Raw genomic sequence first — 25,920 nt, forward strand, 5'->3', positions numbered from 1 at the left:
GAATCACGACCAAACACACGCCATCAGCCTGATAGGACCTCTGTGCTCTCGTGCCAGCTGTACCTGCATAATGAGATATAACACAATTTTGAATGCATCAATAACAACACAACAGCCACTACCACTCTCATCAACGCTATCGTTGTCGTCTTCTTCATCACCACCATCATCATTATCATCATCATCATCATCATCATCATCATCATCACAACTACCATCATCATTATCATCAATACCACACCAACCTCATCATCGTTATCAACTATCACCACCACTATCATCACAATCACCATCATTTCACAACCACAGACAACAACATTGCAAGGAGAACAACAACAACAACAACAACAACAACAACAACAACAACCACCACAATAAGGTTTTCATGTATTGGGAAATTCACGAAATGGTCATATACATATATATGAGACATATTTCGGTTTTCCCTTGCACAGCCTATATACCTTATGGAAAGTTTATAATTGACATACTATATATGTGTTTTACACTTCAGAACTGTCCTCAGACTTCTCACGCAATATTCTCGAATATCACGTTTGACTGGCACATGTAAGAAACAAAATGAAAACGTGATCCGAAAACGAATAAATCGTAATATAAATCGATATTGAAACACGCCATGTAGGTCATATTCCCATGGGAGTTCCGCAGAAACATTTGTCGTCGGATATTGTTACCAAGGCGACCTGTCTTGTAGTTAAATGCTTCCGAGATAGGTGTCAAATTTAAGTGAAGAAACAGATTTCCAAGATCCCATCATGATTAATTACACTGGCTCGATGGAGAACTAAATCCTATCAGGATCTTCATTGGCTTATCGGGCCTTACTGCGAAGAGTGTTTCCGTAGACATTCCAATCAAAATTCTGTTTTCATGATGAACACATAATTGCCTTGGAGGTAAAATGAGCTAGATTCTGCTCACGTGATAGGATGTATGAACGGGAAAAGCGAGAGTACATTAGTCTCAATTACCACAATGCAAATATGTATGAGCACCTTTTATCAAATGTAAGGAAACATTTATATTTTAGTGATTGTGGTCTTTTTTGCGTGCATAGCTCTTCAGCAAAGAGAACTAAAGGGACTGCTGAGCTGCAATAGGATCACTGATACAACCTTTGACCTCTCGACGTGTTTTGAATGATCAAACAATGACCAGTGACTGCCTAACTCATCATGAAAACAGACTCTCGTTGTCTAGCTATAGTCGAGATCCCTCCCGTTGCTTGCGATTTTATAACCGGTCGCTAGCCTAAGAAATTCATGTTCTACGGATTACCCTCCTTGGAAGTATCATTAACAAGACAGGTATGTAAACGGTAATTATAATGCGTGTGTCGATTATACAGCCAATATTGCGGTAACTACCTAACAGGTCATAATTCTGTTCTCTCTGTTGTTGAATGAAGTGTTTAGCGATGTCAAACATACAATCGGTGCAACGATACAACATTTATATCTCTGTGAATGTAGAAATATGATTCCGATGGTATTATTACATGCATTCTATTCCTACAACCCTGAACTCATTGGTCTTTTGTGATAAATGCAACAAACGTGCCATTATGTGTGAATTTGAACGTGAAGCGCGAAAGACACGACGATTAGTACCAAGTTCCTGTAAAAGCCCTCTCACCACATAGTATAACCATTGACCGAAGAACCGAAAAACAGTACTACTTTTAAATTTTGTTTCCATTTTTAAACCTCTCTGACTCAATCAGAGAGTGGCAAAAAAGATTTATGTTTTTTACAAATTTCTTGTAATGAATGGCACACTTGGAACTGGTCACTGAAAGTGTGCTTTATGTTACCGTAGGAAGTCTCATCGAAGATCAGTCGACAGTTGAATGGGAGAAAAAGTCAGAGACAGCCCTGGTATTAAAATAGAGTCACTTATTCTCATTGGTCGGTTCGATCGATCGAATAGTCAACTTTTATTGGTTAACCTCTGATATCTGCACTACTAAGTACACTTGATTCGGTGGCCTCTCTTTAATGGTGAAATGAAAAAGTAAATCTTTCATTTGAAAAGAGCTACACGATGACGGCCAATAATGGCGAAGGCGAAGACATCGCTTCTGACAGTCTCGCATTGGGAGTTTTTAAATGTCATTATGGTTAGAGGAACTGGAGTATAACAACAATACGCGCTAAATACCGACTGCATTTGAGTACGGCGCAACCCCACAATAACTGTCGAATTTCAATGTACATTTGGCTGTGCATGTCGGCTATTCGAATGTCGTCAGCGTAATGAAATCTGCTCACTAAACTTTGTGCACAAATGTAATATTAGGGAAATTCATTCGGCAAAATATTTCTGTAATGCATGAAATGTTCTGGATATCACGTCTGCGGACAGAGATGTAATCAAGTTCCGCTGTGACTTATTCATTTACACCAAGTGATTCTTAACAGAGGAATTGGACACGAAAATGGCTCGCTAATAAGCTTGTAGAATTTCTTGGTCATAAAACCACTTTAATATTATCATGCAGCAATGACGACGCACTTGACTGGGGAGACTAAAGTCATTATAGCAGAAAATCGAGTCACATTTTCTGCAACGCGCCGATGATTTGAAAAATGTGTGAAAAAATTGGAAGAGAAGCGTAGCTCTTGTCACTCTATCTGATAAAACTGTGTGAGATTGCATGCATCTCTGTCTTAATCGTTTCTCGCCAAGACACATTTCAAGGGTTCTCTCGTCCACATTAGATCACTGCAGCTTGAGAAGCCCTCTTCAACAGAGCAGAGCAATCTTAAACTAACATCGCAAATTAGCATTGTCGACAAAATTAGGATAATTGTGAAGCGATGATGATAAAATGATAATTCTAAATTTAAGTAGGATGTGCAAGTTGTCAGTTTATTTCACACAACTTTTAACAGCCGGAGGACTTGAAAACAATTGTCTGTCTCTGCTCTGTTTACCTTTTTAATGTTTACTGCAATATGAAATAAACTGTCAAAATATGCCATAAATTAAGACAATTTAAGGGTACAACGGTAATCGCAACACAATCAACGGAAAGTGTTCATTTCAGATCGTTCGTGTTTATAAACTTTATGGATAAGGTTACAAATAGATGCGACATCATCGACAGTAAGGATGTACGTAGGAACGATGTAGTGTGAAACGCTTAGCTGTGAAAATGCATCGAATGGCCCTTGAAAACAGATATACTGACGGATAAAATACTGTGACATTGAAAGACAGTCGGCAATGCAGTTTGCAGTACGTTAAAGGTGCCGCGTTGGACAATTGCCCTTTGGAATGGTGCGCGGTGAATTACACATGCCGCGTGCCTCCTGAAACCCTGGACTCATATTTGCCATCCAGGCGTAGATAATTCAGAAAGTGCTTAATTAAGGTCCTAGGAGTCTGAAAAAGACGTCCATATTAAATAGTCGGGAAAACTACCGTTATAAACCCATCATGTTATTATAGCTAGTTTGAAATACATTCACAATAAGCACGTCCGCGGCACACACGCGTTAAATATTCCCCATTTGTATTTCAGTTAAAATGATACATGCATAAAAATATAACTTCATGAACGTATACACCCGGTTTCTTACAAGTAACAAACTTGGAAGAGAGTAGAATTCAAGTAAGTTGAAAACTATATACGAAAGAACGCAGTGAGTTTAGTTTTGGGGACAGTTTGTTGTTGATTGGATGATTGCTTGCAGTGAGAGTAAATCAGTACCAGTGAATCATGCTAAAGTCCAATTTTCTCCAATTACCATTCTGATACGGTGATAATATATGCATCCAAAGGATAATATTCGCAATACACTTGCGTCCTCGCTTCCTCTGACAGAATATTAAGAAATACTGACATGCATCGCCTGTCTTTTGAATTCTTCAGACATCGATGAGAATAAAATATTTAAAAAAGGCTGTGCCTGTCTTTTTTTGGATTTGATTTGATTTTATGGTCACGTCATGTCGTTATGGTATCTGAGTCGTTTTTACTCACTTATCATTGCATTGCACACAAAAAATCAATGGATAATATGAAATGTGCGAATGATTTCCTTTCGGTGCACTCAAAATATGGGCGCTAATGTTTGCCTGCAGTCTGGATTTAAAGTGGAAAACTCATGCACTTGCAGTGTTGCGGACATAACACGGCGCCAATGTAATTATTCCACTTTTGTATTGTTTTAGGAAGTCTTATCCACCGACATGATAACCGTGATAAGGCCCAACAGACGTTCTAGATTCTTAAGTATTGAAAAGTGTACTTCAAATTCAATTCACTAAATTAACTGCTAGGTTATAAAGCGGAGACACATGAACGCTGACGCAGCCTATATCGCAAAAATAGCGTGACTTGAAAGAAAAGTCGGATAAAATTGGATAATATCTCATCAGAAATAAGCTGCACAAAGATGCCGCTACGTGGGTTTCCTGAGTTTAGGCATAAGTTATCTGCATGTAATTCAATGTATGAAACTAGTATGCACAGATAGCCTGGTTTGCGCGGTTTTCCAATGATGAATAATTTGTGTATTAAATTAATAAGCGAAACGGAAAATCACAGCTGAACTTCGACCAATCCTAGAGCGATATACTGACACGAAATGATGAGGAGAGAGTTTGTATGATCATTTATTGAGTATCCACGTGACTATTAACGATTCAACTTGATACTTCGTCAGATTGGTAATCGAGGCTCTTATCAAATTATTGTACAAGAAACACTACCGCATATACAGATATCTTACATATATTATTTGATCGAACACATTTTGCCTCTCTAAGTTCACTTCGTTCAAATGACAACATCTGTTTTCGCTATTCACAATGGCAAAGTCACAGAAATTCACCATCATTTTCAGTCTCACTGTTGTAAAACCTTTCTGGTTAGTTTAATATTTGTGAAATTTGTAAAAGAGAAATTGTAAAAGGGAACCTCTGCATGTTATATGTGTTTTACTCGATTAATGCCGTTTTTCACACTGCAGTTTAGTAACGTCGATTTTAAAGAGGACTAGTAGTTTTATGTAAGTAAGAGTTACATCGCTGCCCTGGACACAGCGTGATGTAAATGAATGAAACACCTAGCAACACGCAGTGGCATCCGTTGACAAGGAAACAAATTGGATGGAATATCGATGTGAATCTACAGCATCCGCTAGAGTTCAGTCCAATCCAGCGTGAGAAATAGTCCCCATTTGTTGACACTTCCGTTTCTTTCTTTCTAACTGCCCAGAGATTTGCCTGATTTCCTCTCTGTTCAAAACAACACAGCAACACATGACACATTCATCATGTGTCACTTTGTCTGTTTCTGATTCATCAGATCATGATGTGAATTTCGCCCTTCAAGTCGATCTCGACAGGGTAATTTATCAAGATCTATCCGCCCTAGCCCTGAGCACTGGCGAAACACTAGCGCACATTCAGAGCTGCGTATACACTATATGCATAAGGTAAAGCTGACTGTACGCCGTTTTCAATTAGCATGATGCCTGGTCGTGTCGGGATGTACCCATGCATAAAAAAATTCTCATCTACTTCAAGTTTGGTATCGAATTTCCCCTTTTAGAGTTCCTTATGGCTAAAAATCATTATTGCTCCCCATATTTACTGGAGCACATTTACGTTTTAAACAAGCCGAAGGTCAAGGATGTGAAGCGATAACAGAAGCAATTCTTAACAGTCTTGTAACTTAAACTGTCGCCATGGCAACTCTGACGCCTATCCAGAGTAAAGTGTTGAGATACAACTAAAACTAATTGTGAAATATTCAACACTAATGCATTCCGAGTACTGAAAGTTAGAATTAATATTAAAATCGATAAACTTCTGTCTCAGTGCAGAGTTATCGAGTTAAATAACACAACTCTCTCATAGATGATAATTGCTTGAAATCATTTGCATACATTTATATAATCCTCGCGTCTTCTCGACAAAATCTGAATGCCATGAGTTAAACAAACTGTAAATTCTTTGTTTGAAATTTGGTGTTTCTTATCAGAAGACTATGATGACTGGCTTGACTTACGGTTGACAATGAAAATGTTTTAGTGTTATAGACACCTAAGTCCACTATACTGAAGCATTCAACTGTGATGATTTGGATGACAATGAGTTTCATCAAGATACGAAATAATCTTCAAGGAAAATGTCAATGCATCCGACGAAGTATAAAATACGTGAATTGAAGCGTAACATGAGACGGTTTCTGTCAATACAATGTGTTTCATGATTGTTCAAAGGCTGCGGAAACGTAAAAACACGCATGAAATAACACTCAGAGTTGGTTTCAAGAGCATTCTTTCCTAGATTTTGAATTATCATAGTTCAATTTGTGGTAATACTCCAGCCAATGTGGTCATCTTTCTTTTAACTTCGGAAAAAAATGTGAAAAAATGGTAGCCAACCGATTCAAACACAACTTTGCGATAAAATGGACTCAGCATAATTACAACATTTGCAATTTCAGGGGAATAAATTATTTCAAAGGTTCATCATGTTGTTCTAGAGTGAGAAATCATAAAATTAAATTACGGCCTTTGCTAACTTAATGCAAATGTCTTGGGCATAACTATCTTCAGGCTCTGGTTCTTATCTCTTGATTTATAAGAGTGGTTTCTGTTGCTCGCCGGCCTAGAACAAAATTTAGTAGCAATGACGTAATGATTTATCGGAAAAATCACATTAAAATGTAAGTATATATATATATATCTACAAGGCGAATGAGATCATCTTAAATCAGTCCTGTTCGGCCAGAAAGTTATATTGAAATACATGCAGCAAAAGATTCGTTTAATACTATATTTAGTTGATGATACCAACGTTTGAATTGGATTGTCTCTCGTTTTCTTATTCAGATCTTGGCCATGACAACATAGAGTCACTCCGTCGAGCTTCATCTTGTTGGCCAAGTAATTGGTGACAGATACAAACATGGACGGTGATACTTTCGACGACGAAATTTTGACGGAAGATGCCTTGGATTCCGGGCAATCCGATCGTCGAAGGAGACGAAGAAGAAGACGCCGAAAGGGACGCCATGGCTACCTGTCAAAATTGACTCCTTTTGAGTTAAAAATCATGTACGGGGTTATGTGTCTCATCTTAGCGGCTTCATCGTTTTTACCAGCGTTTATATTCCTCGGAGTTGGCTCCGCGATGTCGCCTGTCCACGTGGACGGTATAAATGTATTTCTCGTCGTTGGAGGTATCTTTCTCGGGATTGGCGTTCTAAGTGGTCTGGTCGGCATCTTACTGTGTCGCCGTGCCAGAATGGACTCCCGTCGACCGGGCGGGTGCAAATGCCAAGAAAACAATTCGATATGTCGGTGCAAAGCCTCTTACGAGCCAATAGCAACTGTGTAAACCTCATTCAGGTGCGGATTGTTAATGTCACGTTTAGTTTCCTTTGGCATGTGAAGTAATGGAAGCACGGGGATAAATAAATGACATTGATGATTTAGCAATGATGCAATTGGACGTGACACGTCCTAGCTTTGCCAACGTTCCTGGCCTTACTAGTGATAATCAACAAAGGAGATTATTTGAAGCAAACAGTTAATGCAAGGCTTTAAAATGAATGGAATCTCGGAAATGATGTGTAACATACGCCAAGTCTTCAGCATAGACACTTATAACCAAGGCTGACGTTTAAATGATGTATCTATTGCACCGAGGACGTTAATATATTAACGTGGCATTACGTTTCTCGAAGACTGGAATGACAAGATGTACCATTGAAATTCATTCGACATAGTCACATTATCAGAGCGTGATCAAGCATACTGAAAACACAGCAGTGTTTCACGTATAAATATCACATAATACAGTGACGTCACTTCCGAGAGTTTCGATTATCTGTAAAGAAATAGTTGAAATGTACAATTCTGAAATATTGTTTAATGGTGATAGTTTTCTTATGGATATATTTCCTACGAGATGACCGACTTTAATATTTTACATAGCAATCATCCTAAAAATATCAGCAGATTGATATTTTATCTGACGAAATTGTGATTGGAACTTGGGGGCACTTTGTGATAATTTATTGTGAAGTGGATGATATGAACTCAAGATACAATATACATCAATAAAATGAGGACGGCGTAGCACTCAGATCGAAAGTGAGGGGGATTTAACTAGCCGAAGGTGACAATCACTTCTGAATATCCTGCGTTCATTTAGGCGTAAGCTTTCAAGACGACGAACGCTCATGTTAGCAGAGGATAAATTACCTGTACAACATTTTCGCGGCCAATGCACAGTTTTTAGTATTTCCTGTCAAACCACTTCCTTTTAAACGCCCTTTGCTAAGTGTTTTATCGATTCAAGTGACGCACCTTATATATCTCTCTCATGAACTTCAGGTGTGTTTCGTTTTACCCCGTGACATTGGTGTTTTTATTTCAAGGACGGAGCGAAATTTGAACCACTGACATACTATTGTGTTTATTGTTCAGACTCATGTTGAACTCATATTGGTTACCATAGTTACCGTTGAGTTAAATTGCGTTGTCAGTAGTCATGCAATGAAAATAAAGACGCAGAATATATAGTGTGATTTTCATACACAGATCGCTTTGATATGCTTATATTAGCTTATTGGATACGTGTTGTGGGGCCAAAGTTAAGACACGTATGGACTTTCAGACACATGGCAGCGGGTTTACGATAACAAACATGTTTCTAGCAATTATACATACCTTGATCTCTACCTCTAGCCCAAAGTCCTTTATATCGCATTTTCAAAGATAACAGGCCAACTTTCATTCTTCATTGTTTTATCAGTTTCTTTCAGTCACGGACAATACTAATAAATAAATGATCCCAGACAGACACATACATGAGCCACGTGTAAAGCAAATACACTTTTATGTTGGCCTCATAAACTAGCCAAGAGTGAATACACTTGCTGCTTTGGTAAACAATAGAGTTATTTCCTTCTCTTTAATTTGAACCTATTCAACAGTAATGTCTTCAGGGATGGAGAGGTCAACAGATGAACTGATAACATAGCATTATACTATCGACCCTTCACCAATAATTTCATCGTATTATATTTACATCGTACAGAAATCGTAGACTTCCAAAACAGTTAACCCAGAGGAAACTGATTGTCAAATGCTATCAACGTTGGTAGTTCAGGTTGCCGTCACAGCGTAAAAGTTGACCCCTTGGGAAAAAAGGCATTTTAGTTTTTTCGCTGTATAGGATCCATTCTCATTGTCTGTACCTCAAAGTAACAATTATAGCTGTAACAATTGATAGTTCATTAATTGTATTCTAAAGGCATGTTTTATTGTTTTTATATGCTTTCCTACAGTACGCCGAAGAACCAAGTTTTAACACGATGGTTTGGACTAAAAAATACCAACTGCCGATAGTAAAATTGGACATCTCACCAGTTAAGGTTTTGTTGAAAAGTTGAACGCTGTGCATTTTGACATGACTTTGGGAGTAAAAGGAGAAACAGTATTTTAAACCATACTGCATCAAAGGTTACTAACAGTGAAAACTTAAACTTCTCGGCCACTGCAAGGTTACATATCAAGTATGGATACAAAAGTGTCTGTCAGCCGTGTTTACTGGTGGAACGTAATAATCACTAGTTCTTAGGACGCAGGGATATTTATTGTGAGCCAAGGGGAAAAACGGAAGATTAACTGCTATAAGTAGAGATGACCGTTTGCCTTAAATGAACGCACAAGAATCTGAGTACTGGTTTTCAGTATTTTTTTTGATTGATAGAGGATTACATTTATGAAGAATTACGACGACAGAGTTTGGCAGGTAAAATGCATGCATACATGGTCGCCATAACTTACCGTTTCAGATGACACGATGTATGATCAATCGAAATCAATTTTATTTCATGAAATTTATCAACAAATACAGCGAATGCCCTCTCCTGCTACAATAATTTGAAGTTATTGTGTCTTCATTTCCTTAAGTTAATCCGTGCAATGTGTGCCAATGTTTTAATGTTACACTTTGATGAAGAATGACGTGCCTTTTATAGACTCGATATTACAGTCGTCGAAAATTATATCTGGTTCAAAAAATATAACGTTGACTGCTGGCATTTGAATATAAATTCATCAGCAAGGCAAATATTAAGATTGTGAAGGTATTACGGTGAGGATTTGTCTGTGAAATCATTTATGCGGGCATTACTGTTTTCGTCATGGTTCGATAATAGAAATTTGTTAAGTTATCAGTGCTCAGGTTTACAAAATGATTTTAGTGATAACAGTAATACAAACAGTCGAAGTAAGACTACGTATTAATCATATCTCATGCGTCGATTCAGGTCTACAAAAGACTACCGTTCAGGTCTACGATACTATCATACGATTCTATCAGAAAATAGAGCTGCGTGTCAGAACGTTGTAATACACTCACGGTACCCTTATTTCTCTTTCACAATACAGATTTTCAACTTATTTAATTAACGTATTTGGATGCATTCGTTCACAAAGTTGATGGTGCCCGACTTATGAATGAAATGTCTTGATCGAAGATACGTTACTATTCAATTTGAACTGAGAGAATTATTATTGACTGTTCTGATAAGCCGGGTCATCAAGACCTAAATGACATGATATAATGCGAGTTTCTCTTGTGCCAAATAACCACACTGCTCAGCCATTTATAAACGTGGTCCTATGCATTTCATGATTAACAATCTAAATTGCTATTATATTGTACCGTTTCAGATATTCCAAAATTCAAAAAGTGCATAGTTGTTGTTGATATCAGATCTAACATGGCAGAACCGTCCAATGCGCATCTCTTTCCTACCTCTATTGTTAACTAACCAAGAATGTAACACGGACACGTGACCTTTATTATCAACATCTCACCTGAGAAACGAACATCGCAAATAACAATTTTACGAAAGTAAAAACTCTAAAAACAAAAATCTGGTATAGAGAAGGCCAAATTACAAGATTAGGACGAAATTTTGATAGAGAAAATAATTTAGCTATGTCGGAGATATATAACAATAATGGGCAGGACTTAAGGAAAAGATGTTAAGATGAAGTGTGCAATCTACAAGGTTTATATAAACATTGCAAATGGAATCAAATCCTCTTTATATTAACAATGTAGCAGATTGCAAAGATACTTGGATAAAATACATACATTTGCCACCAGTTTAATTTTTTCAGTTTTGAATTTTGATGCAAGGACTCTAGTGAGACTGCTAATTGACCTAATGAAACAAGAAGCCAAAGTTAACGAATGACGTTTGACTGCTTTGTTGCTTTGATCGAAATATGATACAGAAATGAATCTAACGCGGCTAGTTTTAAAAAGAGGTCTAATGGCATTTCCTTTGTCTGGGGACTGCATTTCACTTTCCATTTTGTCGGTTTCATCAGTTTGTTATACAAGATTCACACGTTTCATGCAAGGAAATTGCCATAGCTATGGGCGACCTCAGACATTATGGTGTGATCCAGGGTGCGCTGTATGGATCCATCAAACATGAAGTGTGACTTTGTCACATATGACTGTCTAAACTATCACATTATCGCAACTTGGTAACCTTTGGCTTTCTAAACTGTCACATTAACGGGACTTTGTCACCAATGACTGTCTAAACTATCACATAATGTCTGAGTTCCATATTCCCGAAAGGTGTACGTGTAAATTAGCAAGGCGTTCAGCATAGACTGCAGTATAGGGCACTGCTTTTAGACACATATCTTGTCAAGCTTACTGTGGTGGCGCTGCCTGCTCAGGAAGTATGCCTTTGGTGGCTGCTCGTGACAATAGTAGTTTGAATTTCACATAGAACGTAATACTTCATAAACAAAACCCATTGTGCATACAGTTCTCGGACTTTTTATGACATTTTCTGTCCACCTTTTGTTTGTCGATGTCCTCAGTTTTTCTTCAGGTTATATCCATTTTCCGGTGAATAACGTTGACAGCCATTCAAGCTCTTCAACTACTTAGTTCCGTTTGATACAATTCCGGTTTATCCCTGACATGCATTCAAAAGTAAGGAACAGGTCATTTTAGGTCTCCGGCATTTGAAGACCTTTCAGAAGAATCTAAAAGGAGAGTAGTCAAAAGAAAGTCACAGTATTGAACAAATATGTACCATACTGATTATTTAAATGAAAACGATATATTGTATCTAGAACCCGATTTGAACTATTAAATTTGGGATTATTGGATGGTTAAGTAAGGCCATTTTAATCTGCAAATGTAAGCTCATCTGCTTTCCTTTTTAAGTTGTACACTTGTCTTTATGAGTAATTTGTAATATTGCAACATTCGGCCATATGGCACCTAACACTTTTGAGAAATTTTAAAAACATGCTGGATCTAACATCGTGTACGTGTGTGAACTGTTTTCATCAGAGGGTAAACTGAGCATAGTTGTCGTACAAACGTATATAGCAAGTAACAGTTAATTCTATTTTATTCTTTACTATTACTGATCATGAATCAATAAAAGGGCTGAGCCCTATATATTATTGATGATACCATCGCCTTCAGCTCGGGCATCATCAATATTCCCTTGCTAGCGTGCGTAATTATTTAAATATTAGACATGCAAAAACATGACCTTGCTCGGTATCGATCCTTATCTTATGTTTGACTTTATGATCTATTGACTATTGGCTACTGTATTATCTATTGACTTCAAACATGGACATATTATAAATTACTTCCGTGCTTCAAACAATCGAAACAAAGACTGGTTGGTTCTGCAGAACCTAATGGTAACAACCATTGTCTATATGTCATAATAGTTTTGTTCGCAGACGATATTGGATGTCGTGATCTGGGTGCGAACTGGAACCCTGACAAGTCATCAAATACACCATGTCTAGATCAACTGGCGGCCGGTGGTAGCAGGTAACACAGAAAAGCTATAAAGTGCCAATCGAGACTTGAATAGGACAACAACAGCGTCAAATGAGGGTCCCAGGGTAGCATGTTTTAGGAATACTAATATTAGCGAACACTACCTATAACAACAGTACAATAGTGTCTATCGTGTATTGATCGGGACCGACGAGTATTTTATTCTGTTCACGTAGCATCATATATATGTGAGCTGACACTTCTCTTTTGTCTGTTTGATCGCAGCTGAAGTCTCTAGGCTGCTTTCACTATAAACGATCGGGGGAGGGGGCTGGAGGCAAAGGGATTCGAAAATTTTGGGGTAGAAGAGGGGAACTTGAAAGTTTTACTCTACCTATAGGGGGACCTGAAAACCTTTTGGTTCCCTTTCACTTTCCAAGGTTTGCTAGGTAATTCAATGAAATATGAATAATATTTTAATGTCATCCAATTGTTCCAATGTTAGTAATAATTAACAAAATCTACAGCAATTTTGTCACATTTCATTACTTTTATCTCGAAAAAATATCTAAACATGTATCGTAAAATATATTCACGAGGCAGAAGCTGCAAGTTTTGATATTTTTTTTTCAGTATTTTAATACAATATATATCGAACACTAGTTTCTTGCTGTCTCCCTATGCCGAAACACACACAATATCAAGTTTGTCGACAAAGCCTGTATATATAAATATGTATATTGGTGATAATTTAATTAGAGTCCAGACTGTAAGTCATTTAATTTGTCAATGATACAAATGCACGGTACACATACATAGGCATGTTGTCAAGCTGAATACTGGGCAGTTAAACATGCCGTATAGGGAGTAGAACAAGAACGCAGTTGTATAAACTGAACGAAAACATTGTCAAAATCATCAACGTTAATACAGCTACTGCCTTGCTACTGAAATGTTACCGTCACTGCATATCGGCAGTGACAAAGATAGCTCTGATTCTAATGTAGTTGAAGAAATTTTGGGTCAAATGACGCTCACGACAGTGAAATACACTTGTATATAAGATCAGGCAAGAGAGTTGAAAATATTAGGGATTTTTAAATTCTGGAATACGGGAAAAATCAAATACTAAAGAAAGAAGATGGGGTCACTATGCTCGATTTTCTAAATTTTTACATTCTAAACGTAAAATAACACAAAAGTAAAACTTTGTACAGTAAAGACTAATTTAGATGAAAAAATGAGCAACTAAATGGAAATATCTATTTTTTTTACCAAATTTGCCATTATTAAACCCAAAGTTTCATGGAATATTGTAACCTTCCAGTATAGTCAATTTTGAGCAGCACCTAAGTCATATATGTCTCGTACTTTGACAAAAATATTTTTGGTAGGTGACTGTGATAAATTTTTCACAATTTGGCAACATGTACACAGGAATTCACAATTTCCACGGCTCATCAAAAGGTGCTATGGACCTGGCCAGAGTTAGATTAACTCAAATCGACTAAGACTGATAAATCCAAAAAGTCCACTGATAACGTTTAAAAATGAACTTACCTTAGAAATATGGCTTTACAAACCGCAAATACGTCGAACATCTTCGAGCAGAACTGCCCAATACATGTTTACTTTTACTTTGCGTGCATCCCTTATAAATATGGGGCTTTACGATAATTGATGAGACTTGAAAAATTTTGATCATATTGACCGGGGGGCCTGATATTTCGAGGGCATTTGGTATGAAAAAATAAGATTTTAATCGCGATTCCTCCAGCACTCCCCTCCCCCAACCATTATTTGTAAATGCAGCTTACTGGTCTCTCTTATCTATGCATGCTGATGTAGAGTAGTTGTATTACAGAGTAAACCCTTGAGTAAATCGTTTCTCCAACGTCTTCAAGCTTTACAGACTTTCACGCTGCTGCGTCAGTATGTAAATGTACCCCCTCTCGAGCAGCACTTCTGACTGCTCGTTTAGGGTTAAGGACTGGTGTCATACACAACTTCGAATAAGATCTGTTTGAGGGCTGCCCTTGAATGAAACGACATTTGTTGAGGCTTTCAAAGCAACTGGATTTAAGACGAGTTTGGATGGTAAGTCAACTGTAAGTATGTTTATAATAAGATTTTTATAAACGTGGGTAAACAGAGTGACATCTATTACTGTTTGAGTAATATTCGAGTTTCAGGGAAAATACGTTACAATTTTTGCTATACACCAACTGCTTACATGTAACTATTTGGGCCCCGCTAACGCTGTTTGTTCTTTGTTTTTGTTGATTTTGCATGGTTTTAAACAATAATTATAGTTTCAGAGTAGATTCATGGTTAGAGCGACCCCTCTGAGTGCCCTTTCTACGAAGAAATGCCGACACAATGTCAATAATCTCCCATTTTCACTTATGCTCTCCCTTCAAATAATACATTGTAGCATAAAGGGAAATTACGAAAGTCATAACCCCTGTGCATTTGGAAAATATGAGGTCTTGAAAGGCGTCCTCTGGAAAATATGACAATATTGTTCAACAATCTACATGCAGGATTAGACTACTATTTTGGTTTACCGTACAGCAATGATATTGGGTGCGTTGACCACCCTGAATTCGACATACCGCTGTCTGCGCCTTGCAAACGGGATTACACAACCTTGTTGTACACGAGTAAGTGGCTTTTTTATATCTTCTCAGAAATTAACATGAATGCATTTCTGTGTCAATGAATGAAACACATTCTTGGTGCTTGAACGATTTAAGACTTAGAAGTACAACGTATATTTACGATCGCATTCAATTCGGTAGAGAATCGGCTCGCACCTCAGCACAGAAGTTTGTGAACAGTAAAGTTACAAGAGAAGTTACTTCGCACAAGCAAATTTTTGAGTACATATAATTACATTCCCTTTCGTAATCAAGGACACAGGAGCGACACTATTCACCTTTTATGAATAATAGAATTTGAGTTAATTACCTCAAATTTAGTGATATTGACATTCGATATGGCAGCCATTTTCTTTGTTAACTTTGTAGGGAAAACGTCAATTTCTTCTTCCGAATCGACAAAACAAGAGAGGCAAAAGGGTAGAAATCTCCTTTTCTTGATTTAGAATGAGTTCAAACAACATGTAGACGAACAAAGAACTGTTAGATATTGAAGATTGGAAGACATGTGCTCAAAGGCAGCACTTAGGCTCATTATTCTCGAAGATCCTGTGTCTTTTTTTGGGTGTATTGGGGCTGATTTTGCCTTGCACTACCAATGACTTCGTCATAAAAAAATAACATAATGTTTACAATGTCTTATATCGTTTGCCTTAAATCATTGTGAACTAAATTATTTTTCCGAATAGAGCAAAACAGCAAAGAGACGAACGCACCTCTTCTGTACGAAAATTTCAAAATTATTGAACAGCCATCCGATATATACTCACTGTCCGAAAGATATGCGGGCAAGATTCATGAATTCATTGTTAACAGGTGACTTTTCATTAAACTTCAGAATTCTCACTGAATTGATTATATAGATGATTCATTCGTCGATATGCTGAGCATAAGATCTGCAAGACTACAGATGGTCAAATGTTTCCTTTACTACTTTTTATTTATTTTGTTTGTATATCGTTGAATATTAGATATCTGCCGTTGTTGAATAATAACGAGGTGCTTGATTGTCTGTATATCAGAACGAATAGGTGCTTGAATGCATGAATGCTTGGTTGTGATAGATGAAATAATCGGTTTGTCGGACGGACGGACGGACGGAAGAGTGGATGGGGACATAGATTGATGGATAGGTGAGCTGGGTGGTTCATCGATTGCTAACGATTACACGGTGGATGGACTGGACGTTCTTGAGATCCGTCTGATTTGAAACGACAAACAAAAAGGCATGATGTCACAAAAATCGAAACAATTAATGCCCTTTTTTGGGTATTTTCTCGGCTCGAAGTCCGAGCAGCCATTTGTACTTTACGTTGCATTTGCTCATATGCATACCCCGCCAAGCTCACGCAAAAAAATTACAACCACTTCACATGAGGTATATGTGGACACCCTAAAAGAACTCGATGACTGTCATTGGAAAGATTGTGATCACAGTCAGAGATATTGGTAAAGAAAAAGATACATTGATCTGTTTTACCGGTGAGTACGTACATTCCATAATCAGACGTATTCTTTCGTTGTAACGATGGTTATGTTGCGTTACAAATTTTTCACCTATTCATTTCAAAGGACAGTTCGGCTGTCTTCCTACTGTATCTTATCAATACTTTGCAACAACCCATCGTGTTTTTTTAATGTAGTAACGATGCAATTTATTGTCTTCAACGGTCTTCCTGCAGTATCTTCTCTGGCGTGACGTCTGCTAGTCATCATGTCAAAAGGCTTGACAACTCTCTCTCTCTCTCTCTCTCTCTCTCTCTCTCTCTCTCTCTCTCTCTCTCTCTCAGCGCGATCTGGGCATATTACTTTCTATGCGCGGGTCTGTAGTCTGGTAAACAATGGCTGACGCATTAAATGACACGTATGTGTTTAAAAAACTAGGCCTTGTTCTTAAAAGTTTCCAGGGGATGTAACATTTTTATTACAAACCGTATTCTGAAAAAGCATGATAACTCATTAACTTTGCGTTGTATAATGATAATGATATTCTGATTATTACAGGTGATAACGGACCATGGGCTAAGGGAGCGTTCAGTTGTTACGGCCGGAAGTGGGCCGGCCCACATGTTTCTATATGCTGTTGCCATATGGCCTGACTGTGCTACGACTAAGGGTTGATGATCTTCATTAAAGTCACTTTGAACAAATTCATTGGTCTTAGATGTCTACATAAATGTCCAGTTTTCTCAGACATATAAATAAATTTTTAATGCGGAAAAAGAAACAAAACAGGCGAAAAGCTAATAAACAGAAAGTCAGCAGACATGATGGCAATGTGTCCGTGTAGTTCGGAATGTTTCTATTGCTCTTGTTTGGACCTCATGATTGAGTAAGTTTGGGTTTGTATTATTCTTTCCCTAAAAGTTGTCTTCCTCAATTTGGTCTTGAGTGTTATCATTGATCTAGTTGGAGGTGTTGCCATTTCATTCCTGTACTGTCCCTAACGCGACTTCGGTACTGCCGAGGGCGGCTTCGGTACTGTAGTCTTCGAAGGCTCCGTTGGTATTTTCCCGTCGCCACTTTTCAGATTTTGTGTACTTCCGCTACCTCCAACATGTGCACACAACACATGGATTTCATAATTAAAACAGTCACCGCTTTGTTGACTATGGAAACACATAAACCCTGACGAGGGGGAACAAGTCAGACCTACTTGCCCAGTTTCACCATACAGAGTGTGCGGTGGTGAGGCTAATCGACATTCGATATCGACAACGTCATCACAGAAGTTATACTGCTGCTGTAATGCGGATAAAATCTCAAATTCTCTGATAGATGAGGGGTCGATTGGACCGCCATCTTCATCATCCATCCGATCCGACCAGTCAAACAACTCACCGTTCTGTAATAAAATTCAAATTGTCAAGGTGAGATTCTGTTGTCCACTGTCATGTAGAAGAAAGGTTAACTACTAACAGACTTCCAAAATCTCAGTTTTACAGACGTTCTATAGAATTAGGAAGACACACATGCAAATCATTTTTATCATATATACCACACCACAACGATTAAAGCAACCGTGAAAGGTTAACAATTGAAAGACAAAACAATAAAAACACATGCATTCATACACCATGAACACTTTAAAATACTCAGTCTGTTCAGCTATTTGTTATTGGTTTCCCATAATCACACGCTTTTCTAGTTTTAGTTCCGCTATTCACTTGTTGCTGACCTTTTATAAAACCTGATATAAGGAAAAATGTTCCAACGGAATTATTAATGACAATTATTGATGTATATTGTATCTGGAGTTCATAGCATCTTTTTCACAATATATTATCACATAGTGCCCCAAAGTTGAAATCACGGTTTGCCAAATAAAATGCCAATCTGCTGATATTTTTAGGATGATTGCTTAGTAAAATATTAAAGTCTGTCATCTCGTAGGAAATATATCCATAAGAAAACTATCCCCATTAAATAATATTTCATCGAAAATCTCGGAGCGTGACGTCACTGTATTATGTGATATTTATGGGCAAAATACTGATCTGTTTTCAGTATGCTTCATCACACTGTGATAATCTGACTATGTCAAATGAATTTCATTGGTACATCCTCTCATTCAAGTCTTCGTGAAACGTAATACCACGTCAATATATTAACGCCCTCAGTGCAACAGATAAATCATTTGAACGTCAACCTTGGTTATAAGTCTCTATGCTGAAGACGTGGCGTATGTACACATCATTTCCGAGATTTCATTCATTTTGAAGCCTTGCATTAACTGTTTGCTTCAAATAATCTCCTTTGTTGATTATTACTAGTAAGGCCAGGAACGTTGGCAAAGCTAGGACGTGTCACGTCCAATTACATCGTTGCTAAATCATCAATGTCATTTATGTATCCCCTTGCTTCCATTACTTCACATGCCAAAGGAAACTAAACGTGACATTAACAATCCGCACCTGAATGAGGTTTACACAGTTGCTATTGGCTCGTAAGAGGCTTTGCACCGACATATCGAATTGTTTTCTTGGCATGTGCACCCGCCCGGTCGACGGGAGTCCATTCTGGCACGACGACACAGTAAGATGCCGACCAGACCACTTAGAACGCCAATCCCGAGAAAGATACCTCCAACGACGAGAAATACATTTATACCGTCCACGTGAACAGGCGTCATCGCGGAGCCAACTCCGAGAATATAAACGCTGGTAAAAACGATGATGCGGCTAAGATGAGACACATAACCCCGTACATGATTTTTAACTCAAAAGGAGTCAATTTTGACAGGTAGCCATGGCGTCCCTTTCGGCGTCTTCTTCTTCGTCTTCTGCGACGATCGGATTGCCCGGAATCCAAGGCATCTTCTGTCAAAATTTCGTCGTCGAAAGTATCACCGTCCATGTTTGTATATGTCACCAATTACTTGGATCCACGAGATGAAGCTCGACGATATGGCTTTATGTTGGCATGACCAAGATCTGAAAACGAGAGACAATCCAATTCAAACGTTGATATCATCAACCAAACATAGTATTAAACGAGTCTTTCGCTGCATGTATTTCAATAACTTTCTGGCCGAACAGGACTGATTTAAGATGATCTCATTCGCCTTGTAGATATATATTTACATTTTAATGTGATTTTTCCGATAAATTATTACGATATTGTTACTAAATATTGTTCTAGACCAGCGAGCAACAGGAACCACTCTTGTAAATCAAGAGATAAGAACCAGAGCCTGAAGATGGTTATGTCCAAGACATTTGCATTAAGTTAGCAGAGGCCGTAATTTGATTTTATGATTTCTCACTCTAGAACAACATGATGAACCTTTTAAATTATTCATTCCCCTGAAATTGCAAATGTTGTAATTTTGCTGAGTGAATTTTATCGCAAAGTTGTGTTTTAATCGGTTGGCTACCATTTTTCCATATTTTCTTCCGAAGTTAAAAGAAAGATGACCACATTGGCTAGAATATTACCATTATGATAAAATTGAACTATGATAATTCAAATTCTAGCTAAGAATGCTCTGGAAACCAACTCGGAGAGTGATCTCATGCGTGTTTTTACGTTTCCCAAGCCTTTGAACAATCATGAAACACATTGTATTGACAGAAACATGCTCATGTTACGCTTCAATTCACGGATTTTATACTTCATAGTATGCATTGATATTGTCCTTGAAGATTATTTCGTATCTTGATGAAACTCATTGTCATCTAAATAATCACAGTTGAATGCTTCAGTATAGTGGACTTAGGCGTCTATAACAATAAAACATTTTCATTGTCAACCGTAAGTCAAGCCAGTCATCATAGTCTTCTGATAAAAAACACCGAATTTGAAACAAAGAATTTACAGTTTGTTTAACTCATGGCACTCAGATTTTGTCGAGAAGACGCGAGGATTATATTTAATGTATGCAAATGATTTCAAGCAATTATCATCTGTGGGAGATTTGTGTTATTTAACTCGATAACTCTGCACTGAGACAGAAGTTTATCGATTTTAATATTAATTCTAACTTTCAGTACTCGGAATGCATTAGTGTTGAATATTTCATAATTAGTTTTAGTTGTATCTCAACACTTTACTCTGGATCGGCGTCAGAGTTGCCATGACGACAGTTTAAGTTACAAGACCGTTAAGAATTGCTTCTGTTATCGCTTCACATCCTTGACCTTCGGCTTGTTTAAAACGTAAATGTGCTTCCGTAAATATGGGGAGCAATAATGGGTTTTTAGCCATCAGGAACTCTAAAAGGGTAAGTTTAATACCCAAATTGAAGTAGATGAGAATGTATTTATGCATGGGTACATCCAGACACGACCAGGCATCATGCTAATTTAAAACGGCGTACAGTCAGCTTTACTTTATGCATATACGCAGCTCTGAATGAGCGCTTGTGTTTGGCCAGTGCTCAGGGCCAGGGCGGATAGATCTTGATAAATTACCCTTTCGAGATCGACTTGAAGGGCGAAATTCACATCATGATCTGATAAATCAGAAACAGACAAAGTGACACATGATGAATGTGTCATGTGTTGCTGTGTTGTTTTGAACAGAGAGGAAATCAGGCAAATCTCTGGGCAGTTAGAAAGAAAGAAACGGAAGTGTCAACAAATGAGGACTATTTCTCACGCTGGATTGGATTGAACTCTAGCGGATGCTGTAGATTCACATCGATATTCCATCCAATTTGTTTCCTTGTCAACGGATGCCACTGCGTGTTGCTAGGTGTTTCATTCATTTACACCACGCTGTGTCCAGGGCAGCGATGTAACTCTTACTTACATAAAACAACCAGTCCTCTTTAAATTCGACGTTACTAAACTGCAGTACGAAGAACGGCATTATTCGACTAAAACACATTTTAGAGGTTCCCTTTTACAATATCTCCGGTACAAATTTCACAAATATTAAAATAACCAGAAAGATTTTATTATAATGGGACTAAAGATGGTGAGTTCCTATGACTTTGCCATTGTGAATGGCGCAAACAAATGTTGTCGTTTGAACCAAGTGAACTTAGAGAGTGAAAATGTATTCGATTAAATAATATATACAACACACCTGTATATGCGGTGGTGTTTCTTCAACAATTATTGATAAGAGCCACAATTACCAATCTGAAGAAGTATCAAGTTGACTCGTTAATAATCACGCGAATACTCAATAAATGATGCAAACTCCCCTGTCATCATTTCGTGTCAGTATATCGCTCTAGGATAAGTCGAAGTTAAGCTCTGATACTCCGTTACGCTTACTAATTTAATACACAAATTATTCATCAGTGTACACTAGTTTCATACATTGATGCCTCAACACAGGAAATTCATAGAGCGGCATCTTTGAGAAGCTTTAGTTCTGATGAGATATTATCCAATTTTTTTTTACTTTCTTTCAACTCCTACTTTTCATTTTCATTTTTTTTCGATATAGGCTGCATCAGCGTTCACGTGTCTCGCTTTATAACGTAGCAGTTAATATGGTGAATTGAATTTGAAGTACTTTTTTCAATACTTAAGAATCTAGAACGTCTGTTGGGCCTTATCACGGTTATCATGTCGGTAGATAAGACTTCCTAAAACAATAAAAAGTGGAATAATTACATTGGCGCCGTGTTATGTCCGTAACACTGCAAGTGCATAAGTTTTCCACTTTAAATCCAGACTGCAGGCAAACATTAGCGCCCATATTTTGAGTGCACCGAAAGGAAATCATTCGCACATTTCATATTATCTATTAATTTTTGTGTGCAATGCAATGACAAGTGAGTAAAAACGACTCAGATACCATGACGTGACCATAATATAAAATCAACCCCCCCCAAAAAAAAAAATGACAGGCGCAGCCTTTTTTAAATATTTTATTCTCATCGACGTCTGAAGAATTCAAAAGACAGGCGATACATGTCAGTATTTCTTAATATTCTGTCAGAGGAAGCGAGGATATAAGTGTATTGCGAATATTATCCTTTGGATGTATATATTTTCACCATATCAGAATGGTAATTGGAGAAAATTGGACTGTAGGATGATTCACTGGTACTGATTTACTCTCACTTTAAGCTATCAACCAATCAACAACAAACTGTCCCCAAAACTAAACTCACTACGTTCTTGCGTATATAGTTTTCAACTTCCATAAATTCCATTCACTTCAAAGTTTGTCACTTTTAAGGAAAGGGTGTATACGTTCTTGATATCATATTTTTATCAACGTATAATTTTCACTGAAATACAAAGGGGAAATATTTAACGCGTGTGTACCGAGGACGTGCTTAGTGTGAATGTATTTCAAACTAGCTATAATAACATGAAAGGTTTATAATGGTAGTTTTCCCGACTATTTAATATGGACGTCTTTTTCAGACACCTAGGACCTAAATTAAGCACTTTCTGAATTATCTACGCTTGGCTAGGCAAACATGAGTCCACGGTTTCAGGAGGCACACGGCATGTGTAATTCACCGTGCACCATTCCAAAGGGCAATTGTCCAACGCGGCACCTTTAACGTACTGCAAACTGCCTTGCCGACTGTCTTTCAATGTCACAGTATTTTATCCGTCAGTATATCTGTTTTCAAGGGTCATTCGATGCATTTTCACAGCTGAGCGTTTCACACTATATCTTTCCTACATACATGCTTTGTATCAGTGATGTCCAATCTCTTTGTAATATCTCCGTGAAGTGAAATCTAAAATGAAGGCTTTCGGTCGACTGTGTTGCAGTTTCCCTTATACCCTTGAATTGTGTTGATTTTTGGCACATTATTACCATACATTTAAACACAAGAGAGACAAACAATTGTTGTCAAGCCTTCGGATGTTTTATATATATGTAAACTAAACTGACAACTTGCACATCCTATTTAAATTTAGAATTATCATTTTTTTATCATCGCTTCACAATTATCCTAATTTGCGATGTTAGTTTAAGATCGCTCTGCTCTGTAGAAAAGGGCTTCTCAAGTTGCAGTAATCTGATGTGGACGAGAGAAACCTTGAAATGTGTCTTGGCGAGAAACGATTAAGACAGAGATGCATGCAATCTCACACAGTTTTATCAGATAGAGTGACAAGAGCTACGCTTCTCTTTCAATTTTTTCACTCGTTCTTCAAATCATCAGCGTGTTGCAGAAAATATGACTCAATTTTCTGCTAGGATGACTTTAGTCTCCGCAGTCAAGTGCGTCGTCATTACTGCGTGATAATATGAAAAGTGGCGTTATAACCACAGAAATTCTACAAGCTTATTAGCGAGCCATTTTCGTGTCCAAATTCTTCTGTTAAAAATCACTTGGTGTAAATGAACACGTCACGGCGGAACGCTGATTACATCTCTGTCCGCAGACGTGATATACAGAACATTTCATGCATTACAGAAATATTTTGCCCAATGAATTTCCCTAATATTACATTAGTGCACAAAGTTTAGTGAGCAGATTTCATTACGCTGACGACATTCGAATTCACAGCCAAATGTACATTGAAATTCGACAGTTATTGTGGGGTTGCGCCGTAGTCAAATGTAGTCGGTATTTTGAAGGTAATATAGTTGTACTCTCCTCTAACAATAGTGACATTTGAAAAAATCGCACAATGCGAGTCTATCAGAAGCGATGTCTTCGCCTTCGCCATTGTTGGCCGTCGTCGTGTAGCTCTTTTCAAATGAAAGATTTACTTTTTCTTTCACCATAGAAGACGGACCACCGAATAAAATTTATATCGTGGTGCAGATGTCAGAGGTTAGCAATAAAAGTTGACTATTTCAAAGTCTTTCGATCGAACCGACCAATGAAGATAAGCACAGACAGTGAGAAAGCTTTCTCTACTGTCTATGGGATAAGTGACTCTATTTTAATACCAGGGTCCTTTCCGACCTTTTCTCCCATTCAAATGTCGACTGATCGTTGATCAGATTTCCTACGCTAACATAAAACATGCCTTCAAAGACCAGTTCCTAGTTTGTCATTCATTACAAAAAATTTGTAAAAATCATACACCTTTTGTGCCATTCTCTGATTGAAATGGCAACAGTTCAGAGTTGTAGGAATAGATGTAATCATACCATTGGAATCACATTTCTATATTCACAGAGATATAAATGTTGTATCGTTGCACTGATTGTATGTTTGGCATCGCTAAACACTTCACTCAACAACAGAGAGAACAGAATTATGACCTATTATATAGTTACCGCAATATTGCCTGACTAATTGACACACGCAATACCATTACCGTTTACATACCTTGTCTTGTCACTTCCTAGTGGATTTCTTAGGCGTGCGACCGGTTATAAAATCGCAAGCAACGGGAGGGATCTCAACTATAGCTAGACAACGTGAGTCTGTTTTCATGAGTTAGGCAGTCACTGGTCATTGTTTGATCATTCAATACATGTCGAGAGGTCAAAGGTTGTATCAGTGATCCTCTTGCAGCTGAGCGATCCCTTCAGTTCTCTTTGCTGAACAGCTATGCACGCAAAAAAGACCACAATCACTAAAATATAAATGTTTCCTTACATTTGATAAAAGTTGTTCATATATGTTTGCATTGAGGTAATTGAGACTAATGTACTCTCGCTTTTTTCGCTCGTACATCCTATCAACGTGAGCAGAATCTAGCCCATTTTACCTCCAAGGCAATTATGTGTTCATCATGAAAACAGAATTTTGATTGGAATTTCTTCGTAAACACACTTCTCAGTAAGGGCCAATAAGACAATCAAAATCCAGATAGGTTTTAGTTCTCCATCTAGCCAGTGTAATTAATAATGGTGGGATCATGAAAATCTGTTTCTTCACTTAAATATGACACCTATCTCGGAAGCATTAAACCACAAGACAGGTCGCCTTGGTAACAATATCCGACGGCAAATGTTTCTGCGGAACTCCCATGGGAATATGACCTCCATAGCGTGTTTCAATATCGATTTACATCGCGATTTATTCGTT

The 25,920-nt window shown here is 37.7% G+C and overlaps 2 long non-coding RNA genes across 6 annotated transcripts in view; one reads left to right on the forward strand and one right to left on the reverse strand.

Annotated features, from left to right (window-relative positions):
- LOC139151976 (uncharacterized) overlaps positions 1 to 8,588 on the forward strand; it is a 33,105-nt gene extending 24,517 nt beyond the window's left edge. For 2 of the 3 annotated variants that reach the window (XR_011556524.1, XR_011556522.1), the window contains one exon: positions 6,876 to 8,588. This is a non-coding gene — a long non-coding RNA (uncharacterized lncRNA). Of the gene's footprint in view, positions 1 to 1,202; positions 1,332 to 6,875 lie in introns of those variants that run through there. The other variant, XR_011556523.1, reaches the window with a different exon arrangement.
- Positions 8,589 to 17,571: 8,983 nt separating this feature from the next.
- LOC139151977 (uncharacterized) overlaps positions 17,572 to 25,920 on the reverse strand; it is a 44,506-nt gene continuing 36,157 nt past the window's right edge. For 2 of the 3 annotated variants that reach the window (XR_011556526.1, XR_011556527.1), the window contains 3 exons: positions 25,216 to 25,430; positions 19,418 to 19,936; positions 17,572 to 18,348 (listed from right to left, as the gene is read on the reverse strand). This is a non-coding gene — a long non-coding RNA (uncharacterized lncRNA). The remainder of the gene's footprint in view (positions 18,349 to 19,417; positions 19,937 to 25,215; positions 25,431 to 25,920) is intronic. The other variant, XR_011556525.1, reaches the window with a different exon arrangement.

The sequence above is a fragment of the Ptychodera flava genome, chromosome 15 (assembly GCF_041260155.1).
Source record: "Ptychodera flava strain L36383 chromosome 15, AS_Pfla_20210202, whole genome shotgun sequence".
NCBI lineage: Eukaryota > Metazoa > Hemichordata > Enteropneusta > Ptychoderidae > Ptychodera > Ptychodera flava.